This window comes from Balaenoptera ricei, chromosome 20, assembly GCF_028023285.1.
Source record: "Balaenoptera ricei isolate mBalRic1 chromosome 20, mBalRic1.hap2, whole genome shotgun sequence".
In the NCBI taxonomy this organism is placed as follows: domain Eukaryota; kingdom Metazoa; phylum Chordata; class Mammalia; order Artiodactyla; family Balaenopteridae; genus Balaenoptera; species Balaenoptera ricei.
Window position 1 is genome coordinate 63,759,727 of NC_082658.1, and position 9,113 is coordinate 63,768,839.

Sequence of the window (9,113 nt, forward strand, 5' to 3'; positions counted from 1 at the left end):
TTGGGAGCCTGGAGGCCGGAGGGGTCAGGAAGTCCCATACAAGACAGTAGCAGGAGGAGGTGAGGTCAGACCCAAGGTCACGTCACCTGGCCTGGTGAGCGGGCTCGGGCCTTGATCAGCAGAGGAGGGCGCCTCCGAGTGCACTCCTTCATCTGCTGGTTGGCTCCACGGCCCGGCCGGTCCCCTGTCCGTGCGTGTTCTTGCTCCCTGGCCAGCACGGGGAGCACGTTGAACGAACCGAGCCATGAGAACACTGAACACCGTGGCGCAGGGCCGCAGGCCGGGGCTCGTGTGGGTAAACCCCCCCCTCCTTCGTCCCCCCCTTGGGGACACGGATGCCCCGGCCACATGAGGCCCACATCAAGGCGTTGGGGGAGGCAGAGAACAGCCTGGCATCAGGGGGCTGCAGGGTGCTGCTGGGGGAACTGGGGAAATTCCCTCCCGTCTCCGAGCCTCAGTTTCCTCGAGTGTGAAGTGGGCAGAGGGCAGCTGTGTGACGCCTGTTCATGCCCACAGCCCTCCCAGTGCCTGCGTCTCAAGAACGGTCACAGCCTGGCTCCCCACGACCGCCCGCGCGCGGCACACCCAGAAGCGCCCGTGCGCGGCAACCCAGAAGCACGCCTGGGGGCCCCCCAGGCTCCACCCCCCACCCCACCCCCCCGCTCCCCGCTTCCCCTCCTGCCTCCCTTTGGGGTCTCAAAGTGCCTGCTCTCTCCTGCCTCAGGGCCTTTGCACTTGCCTCCGCCGGGCCCAAACTAGTCTTTGCAGGCCGCCCTCTTTGAGCCACCTTCCCATCTGCCTGCACACCTGCCCCTCTGTCCTCGGCCCTCGGAGCTGCCCACTCATTCCCTGCCCAGCACTTGAGGCTTTGAGACCGGGACACACGATCCAGGCTGGGCTCCCCTAGGAGGCCAGAAATCCCATGAGATCCTGCTACCCATCATTGTGTCCTCATCCCCAGCCTGGTGTCCAGCGCACTGGATGTGTTCAGTGACGACCAACAAATTCTAGAGTCCATTCTGGGTTTGTAGAAGAACTAGACCGTCCCAGGGTATGGCCCCCAGGCAGATCTGGAGGGGATTCTGTCCGGGGAGGGGCCCAGCAGTGGAAATGCCTCTGTGGGCCTTGTCTGACGCCACTGCCCCTGAGTGGGAGGACCAAGGTTCCAGGGGCCTTGCACCCAGCCAGACAGGTTCCAGCCGGTTTGGCAGGATTGCTGCAGACAGAACTCAGCCCTGCAGAACGGCTGCCCCGACTCCTGTGGCCAGCTCACCTGGGGAAAGGCCTCAGTCCCCCAGGGCCCCCCCACCCCCCACCCCGGCCCCGCCACCTTCTCTGCAGGAGCCCCAGCCCAACACCACCCACCAGGTTCCTCCCACCAGGGCTGGGGGCCAGCAATGAGCAAGAAGGGGCTGGTTCCGATTCTGTGGAATTTACAGGTCAGGAGTATCGGATTACACCTCGTGGCTTGGGCGGGTAGGGGGAGCCACCAGGGTTCTTGTGCGAGCTCCTTTGGCTCTGGGGTCCCCTAGCCTGAGACAGGTTCTGAGGGCAGGTGGCTTGGGTGGAGGGGATCCGGAAAACTGTAGATGAGTGGAAGGGAAGGGAAGGAGCCCCGGTGGGCTGTGCTGGTGGGCAGGCCACGGCCGTGGGCACCTGGGCTCCCCTGCCTGCAGGAGCCCCCAGTCACCAGCTCACCGGCCATCAGGATACTGACCCGCCAACTCCCACCAGGTCTTGGCTGCTGGCCGCCCCACGCTGGGGCTGATGGGTGAGTTCCGCACTTCCCCAGGGGAGGGGTGTCACAGAGAAAGCGCTCAGGGGAGGCCTGGGTGGGCTACGCAGTGGCAATCCTTAGGGCCTTCCGAGGCCACGTAAGGCGGGGTGGTTCCCACGAAGAGTCACGCCTCCTCCCAGCCAGCACCAAGCACTCCCACGAAGCCTTTAAGGGGCGGCCAGTCCTTCCCCACGAAAGGCAGCCTCTGGCCACTGCATCTCCTCCATCCACAGAGGAAGCCAGCCCCAGGCTCCCTGAGGCCCATGGGCTCTGACCCTGGGGTACCATCATCAAGGGGCACCCGCCGTCCACATTCCCAGAGCCGGAAGCACAAACAAGCTCTGAGCCCAGGCCCTGCCACCACCTCCTAAGTAAAGAGAGCAGCAGCCCTGGCCAGGACGAGGGGATGGGGCACAGGAAGCTGCAGACGCTTGGCAGGGCCTCCAGGCACCTGGGACCTGGGAATCAGGGGGCAGCAGAGGAAGCAGGGAGTCCAGGAGGAAGAAGACCCCCTCAGACCCTTCCTGGGACCTCTACGTTGTGGGGGGGGGGAGAAGGCAGACATATCACAGTTCATTAAATCACTGAACTCCACTCTGGTGAATTAAGCCAAAACAAAACAAGCAGGGGATGTACTGGGAGCATGTAGCTTGGCTCACCGAAGCCAAAGAGTAAGTGGCAAGAACCTGTCTGGCCAGAGATTTAGGAAACAACTCACGGGCAGCCTCAGGGAAGAACGTTCCCCCTCTGCTGCCATCCTTGCGTCCTTCTGTTCGAGACTCACCTTTCCGTAATAGTAAAGAGTTTCCACAAGCCAATAAGACAAACAAAATTACAACAGAAAAGGGAGCACGAATATGACCAGACAGCCCACAGAACAGGAAATACAACTGAGTCTTAAACTTTTGAAAAGATGTTCAGTCTTATTCAAAATACAAGTGCAAATTGAAAGTACAGTCCAATTCCATTTCTCACCTACGGGTTGGCAATACTGACACTATGCTGATGTTGGTGCGAGGCACAAGCCCTCACACATCGCTGGTGCGAGTGCACTTTTTTTTTTTGGCCGCTCCAGGTGGCATGTGGAATCTTAGTTCCCCCACCAGGGATCAAACACGTGCCCCCTGCAGGGCAAGCACCAAATCCTAACCACTGGACCGCCAGGGAAGTCCCATTTTTTTTATGCACATGGCTTTTGACCTAAAAACTCCCTCCTAGGAATTTATCCTGCAGGGACATTTGCACGTGTACAAATGACACTAGTACAAGGATTTTTATTGCAGGCAAGGACGCTCAGCCTCCTAGCTCAGGCTCACTCCCCTGCGGGGTCGCTGCGGCGATGTCCCCAAGACACACGGTGTGAATCTAATCACCAGAAAACACCAGACAGACCCAAAGACAGACTTTATACAAAGCAACTGTCTACAGTCATGGAAAACGAAGAAAGGCTGAGGACCGTTTCCAGGATTAAAGGAAATAGATGTGACCCTGGTTTGGGTGGGAGATGGGAGTGGGAGGAAGGGCTTTAAAGGCCGTTATTGGGCCGGTGACAAAGTTTGAATATGGACTGTATACCAGGCCTATTGGCGCTAACTTTGTGAATTCCATCACTGCGCTGTGGGGAAGAGAACGCCCTTGATCTCAGGACCCTAGGGGATTGCCCTGAAGTCATCAGGGTGAAGGACGTGCGGTCTGCAGTCTACCAGCGAGTGGCTCACAAAAACACCTCGCTAAACATGCACACGTGATACATCACTGCGTGTCATCATCACGTATGACGCATATAACGTAAAGCACAACGTGCAGCGTCGTATAACTCCACATCACCGCACAGTGTGAGTGAGAAAACAAACGTGATCAAACGCTGACCACGGTGACCCAAGGTGAAGGGTGTCACGGAAGTTCTTTTTTCACTCTTCATAATTTTCTGTAGGTTTGGAATTATTTCAGAACAGAAACTTTTAAAATAATTCGTGTCGGGACTTCCCTGGCGGTCCAGTGGTTAAGACTCCGCGTTTCCACTGCAGGGGGCACGGGTTCCAGCCCTGGCTGGGGAACTAAGGTCGCACGTGCCGCGCAAAATAACAACAACAATAATAATAATACATGTACACGACAGAGATCTCAGCCGTTCACAAGGCAGGGAAGCGGGTCTCCCGGCCCTGGGACCTGGTCCCTTAGTCCTCAGGGAGGCGCCCCGTTCACCCGCTCAACGCCTGGCCCGCAAGCAATCACGTACCCTCTTTCCCTCAACACACAGTTGTGTATCCTGGCTTTTCGTGTAACGTTATATCACGAGCATTTTCCTGTGTAACAAAAATTCCCTCCAGAACATCACTTTGAAGGACTCCCCAGCAGCCTGCCCACGACTTCCTTTTGTTGGAATTCGTGTATTTTTCACCTGCGTAAGCAACGCTCTATCCGTCCGCCTCTGCCGCGCGCGCCTCTGAGCAGGCTCTTCCGGGAGATTCTAAGCTGGGAGGACTGGGGGGGACACTGCTGGCGTTCAAAGGCATTTGGCAGGTCCTGCCTGGTGGCAGGCGTCTCGGCATTCCAGAAAGGTTATACCATCGCCACACCCACCACGCCCGCCACGCCCGCCACGCGGGGCACCTGCCCCAGGCTCCCTGGCCGAGGACTCCCTGGAAACCATTAAGACGTGAGCCAGTCCGGCACGTCCCAACTGGGCCTCGCCGTTTCCCTTGAATGCAGGGGTGCCCATTTGGGGTTCTTTCCTTCTGTGCATCGTCTGTGTCCTTGGTCTGTTTTCCGCCATCTGTTCACGGTGTTTTTCTCATCACCGTCTGTCGGTCATGAGGGCAGGCCCGGGAGGAGCAGAACAGCACGGGGAGGCCAGGGCGCTGCTTCCCTCGGGGTCCAGCTTTGGCTCTGCTGCCCACTCGGCCCCCCAGGCCTCCTCCTCCACGAGCGCCCGGGGAGCCACCGCGAAGAGGGCTTGGAAGCAGGGCCCCCTGACCGAGCGCCCCGCGGCGAGACCCTTACGGGTACAGGAGGGGAATCAGCCCTTTGTCCCGCGTGTTGGCAATCGTTCCCTCCCCAGTGCGAAGGCTTTCGGAGAGGCTGAGCGGGCGGCCCCCAGGAGGGGTGAGGAACCCGGCAGTCTAGCGCTCATGAAGCCACGTCACGGAAGGAATGTCTATCACCGGGAACGTTCTCAGAGCCATAGAGAGAGGCCTGGCTGGCCCCGAACCAAAACCCAAATTAGTCCCAAGGAAGATTTCGCAACTTCCTCTGAGAGCAGCCTCCCAGCAGTCAGTCGGGGGTCCTTCCTGAAGGCTCCCCCAGCCCCTCCGCATGTCTCCCCCTCCTCTGGGGGACGCGGCAGGGGCTTTACCCCCAAAGAGAGCCCCCGCCCAGGGTCTGGCAGGTGGACCTCACCTAGGAGCCAGGTGAGGCCCCAGGAGGGAGACCGGGGCCTCTGGGCTCAGCCCGCGCCCTTCCCGTGACTCAGGAGGGGAGGCCTGGCGCCCTCGTTCCCGAGGAGTCCCCCGGTCCGCCTGAAGGGCGTCCAGCTTGGGGTGGTTTGTGGCGGCCACACTGGCCCTGACTGCCTGGCCCCTGGAGAGCTAGCAGCTGGAGCTGCATCTCGGCCCCGGGTCACCGACCCTCCCGGGTGGCCCTCCTGATGGCAGCTGCACCGTCATGGGGAAAAGCGTTTCTTAGGGGTCCCCATGCCAAGCCCCCCAGCCCTGGAGACGGGGCCGAAAGAATGCCATCAGCCTCGGACCCCAGCCCGAGAAAGCCACACGCCTCAGGCCTCCTGGGCCACGGCGCCCAGGGCTCTGGCCCGGCTCGGCCCCAGAGGACAGGAATGACCACCTCCCAGCTGGTCTGGGAGGGACCCGGCCCTGTTAGGACTCAGGCTCCAAGTAAGTTAAAAACGAGTTAAAAGGTCATGTGTAGAATTAACCTGTTATACAGTGATTCCACTTACAGGTATAAATACACCCAAAAGAAATGAGCGCAGGGACTCAAAGAGATATACAGTGATTCCACTTACAGGTACAAATACACCCAAAAGAAATGAGCGCAGGGACTCAAAGAGATATACAGTGATTCCACTTACAGGTATAAATACACCCAAAAGAAATGAGCGCAGGGACTCAAAGAGATACTTGTACACCCGTGTTCACAGCAGCACCAGTCAGCCAAAGATAGGAACCACCCAAGTGTCACTGACAAATGAATGGACGACAAAATGTGGTCCATCCACACAATGGAATGTTACTCAGCCTTAAAAAGGAAGGAAACTGACACCTGCTAGGACATGGATGAACCTTGAGGACGTTAGTGAAATAAGCAAGACATGGAAGGACAAACACAGTATGATTCCACTCATAGGAGGTCCCTAGAGTCCCAATCCAGAGACAGGAAGTAGAAGGGTGGGTCACAGGGGCTGGGGGAGGGGCGGGAGTGAGGGCTTAACGGGGGCAGAGTTTCAGCTTGGGAAGATGAGAAAGTTCTGGAGATGATGGTGGTGATGGCTGCACGACAACATGAATGTACTTAATGCCACTGAACTGAACACTTACAACGGTTAAAGTGGCCAAGTTTACATTATGTATATTTTACCAATAGAAAACGTCATCGTGTGCCCCAAAGGAGTTCCACCCTCGTCCTCCCTCCCCCCAACTAAGCTTCCGTGCTAAGGGCTGGGGCTTGGGGGCTGATGAGATCTTTTCCAGCCACTGTTTGTTGGACAGAGTCCTGTTGTGGACAAAAAGAATGGGATCCCTGTATTTAGGATATAGGGTCTGTCACCTGTAACACCAGTGGCTTAAACAGACAGGATCCACCTCTCCTGCACGTGGTCTGGAGGGAGGCTGTGCTGGGCTGGCGTGGAGATTCTGCTCGGCAGTCACTGGGCCCCGGCTCCTCTCCGGCCACCCCTAGGGCGTTTGTCTTGCCACGAGGCTCGAGATGGTTCACCACCACGTCCCTGTCCTTAGCAGCAGGGAGCGAAGGAGGGAGGAGGGGTGCCTTCTTCCTTCCAGACACTGGCACCGGCCTCTATCCCAGAAGGAGAATGCAGCTGGTACACTGTCCGCCCCCTGCATCCTGGGAGGACGTCAGCCGCATGCCATCTCGCTGTGGCAGCCGGGGGGCGGGCGGTGCTGCTCAATGTCCCTTCCAGAGACGCTGCCACAAGAAGTGCCGTCAGCCGACGGCCTCCAGCTGCACCGCTGGCCTGGCCGAGGCCCCTGCTGGCCCTCCCACAGACTCCTCTGTGGGCTGGAGCCTCCCCCTGCTTGCTCAGGCCCCCTTCCCACTTACTGCAGGGGGGGTCCCCCAACGTTCCTTGCATTTCTAGCTCGTCTTGTTGCCGGCTTCCGGGAGGACACAAAGTGACATCTTTGCTCAAGGCTGCAACCCCAGCCCGTAGAAGAGAGCCTAGCATATAGCAGGCACTCGGCAAAACAGAAGCAAGGGTCAGGGGTCATAGAAGAGAGAAAAGCAGGCACTCCGCAAAATCTCCCAAGTGAACCAAGAAGGTACAGTGGATGCTGCAGAAGTGTGCGCTGACCTGAGCAGACAGCCAGGCAGCTGGGAAGCAGGCGTCGCCGGCGCACCTGAGAGTGGGCTCCCCCCGACATCGGCCGGGGCCCTTGGCCAATGAACGCAGGAGGGGAAGGTGAGGACCAGACTGGCTATGGCTGCAGGGGCCCCCTTCCTGCCACCTGCAGGGCGGGGTCTTCCGGAGCCCCCAGAGGGCATGGAGGGAAACAGCTGCTCCTGGCCACGCAGGCCACCCTGGCACGGGCACCAGGAGTTCCGGGCATGGGCACCGGGAGTCGTGGTCCCGGGAGCCAGGAGCAACGAGGAGGCTGCCAGGGCCCGGCGGGATGTGGTTGATTGACAGCGACCTTTTTCCTACAGCTGCTCCATCCGTGGAGATATTTTCAAGGCCCACCATGCTCCCTACGCCCCCTGCCGCTGGCCAGCAGGCGAGGAGAGGACCACAGAGCCCGCTGCAGGAGCTCGCACGGCGTGCTTCTCTGGACTCCTGTCTGCAAGCTTGTGACAAGCCTGGTGTGTAGGTGAGGTGCTCCATCACGGGCAGCGGGACAGACACGGGAGAGTTCGGGCTGAGAAGGCGAGAAGGAGGCACCAGCAGGGCAGACCCGGGGCAAAGCCCCAGGTGATTCTAGATCATTCCCGAATCATCTGGACGACCAGATGACTCCCTTCTGGAGAAACAATGACCTTGCATGCTGACCCCTGGCCCGGGCTGGGCGGTGCTGGTGAGCAGGTGTGTTGAGCGTTGCTGTCAGGTCAGGGAGGGGTGACCAGGCGGGGCTCTGAGGCTCCAGGGAGGAGGAAAGTGAGAGGTGGACCCCAAGGTGGGTCAGAGAAGTGGACGGGAGGGTGGGGGGTCCTGGACGGGGTGCGTGGAGTTTGCTCGTGCGGAGCAGGGGGAGGAGGACGGCCACCTGGCTTTCCATGAAGGGCCAGAGAGAATGGGATGTGGGGGAGTCAACCCAGAGAGAATGGCAGGCCAGTCTGAGGAGGGAGGCCGAGAGCGTAGCCTAAGAGTGGGGATTCCTAATGCAGAAACCAGAAATGACAGAGGGAAAGAATGACCAATCTGATTACACGAGCCTGAAACGCTTCCAAAGGCCAAACACAGGACAAAACAAACGCACAAACCCCCGTCAACAGGGCTGGAAGTGAGATGATCAACTGAGAAAATGTCAGTAACCAGTCAACCAGGACAGAAGGTTAACATCCACTAGTAAAAAGGCTGTACAAATCAGCAAGAAAAAGGCAAACAAATAGCAATTTGGAAAAGGACACCAAGAGGTGACGTGCACAAGTGCCACCAGCTGTCAGACACACACGAGAGCACACATGACCCGGGAGCAAAGAAGCAGGAAACAAAAGGACAAGATGCCACGGGCCCACCAGGTTGGCACAGACTGAAAAGCAAACTCGGACATCACCAGGGATGTGGGGAGAGAGCCCTGGGGGGAAAGCATTACGGTGCAGAGCTCTCGGTGGGCACTGGCACACCTACCAAGCTACAGGATCCGCACGCGTGCTCCCCTTTGTCCAAGATGCCCACTGTGAGAAGCAGCCCGGGAGGAGTATCCGCCCTGCTGTGCCAAGGTCCACACACGCGGCCTTCGGTCAAGTTGGTAACAATTCAGACTTCTAACAAAAGGAGAATAAATGATAGTATGTTCACAATATGGGAAACCGCATAGCAGCTACGAACTATGGGGTGGATCTATGTGGACTCCTCCTTTCCCCCCTTCTCCCCTCCCCCTCCTCTTCCCCCTTCCCCTCCCCCGCTTCCTTCTCTCTCTTACTCTCT

The 9,113-nt window shown here is 58.7% G+C and overlaps 1 long non-coding RNA gene across 1 annotated transcript; it reads left to right on the top strand.

Moving 5' to 3' along the window:
- The first annotated feature begins 1,525 nt into the window (after positions 1 to 1,525).
- On the top strand, positions 1,526 to 8,880 carry LOC132355336 (uncharacterized). The gene is made up of 3 exons (XR_009499591.1): positions 1,526 to 1,771; positions 7,676 to 7,836; positions 8,459 to 8,880. It is a non-coding gene; the product is annotated as an uncharacterized LOC132355336 (long non-coding RNA).
- Positions 8,881 to 9,113: the final 233 nt, after the last annotated feature.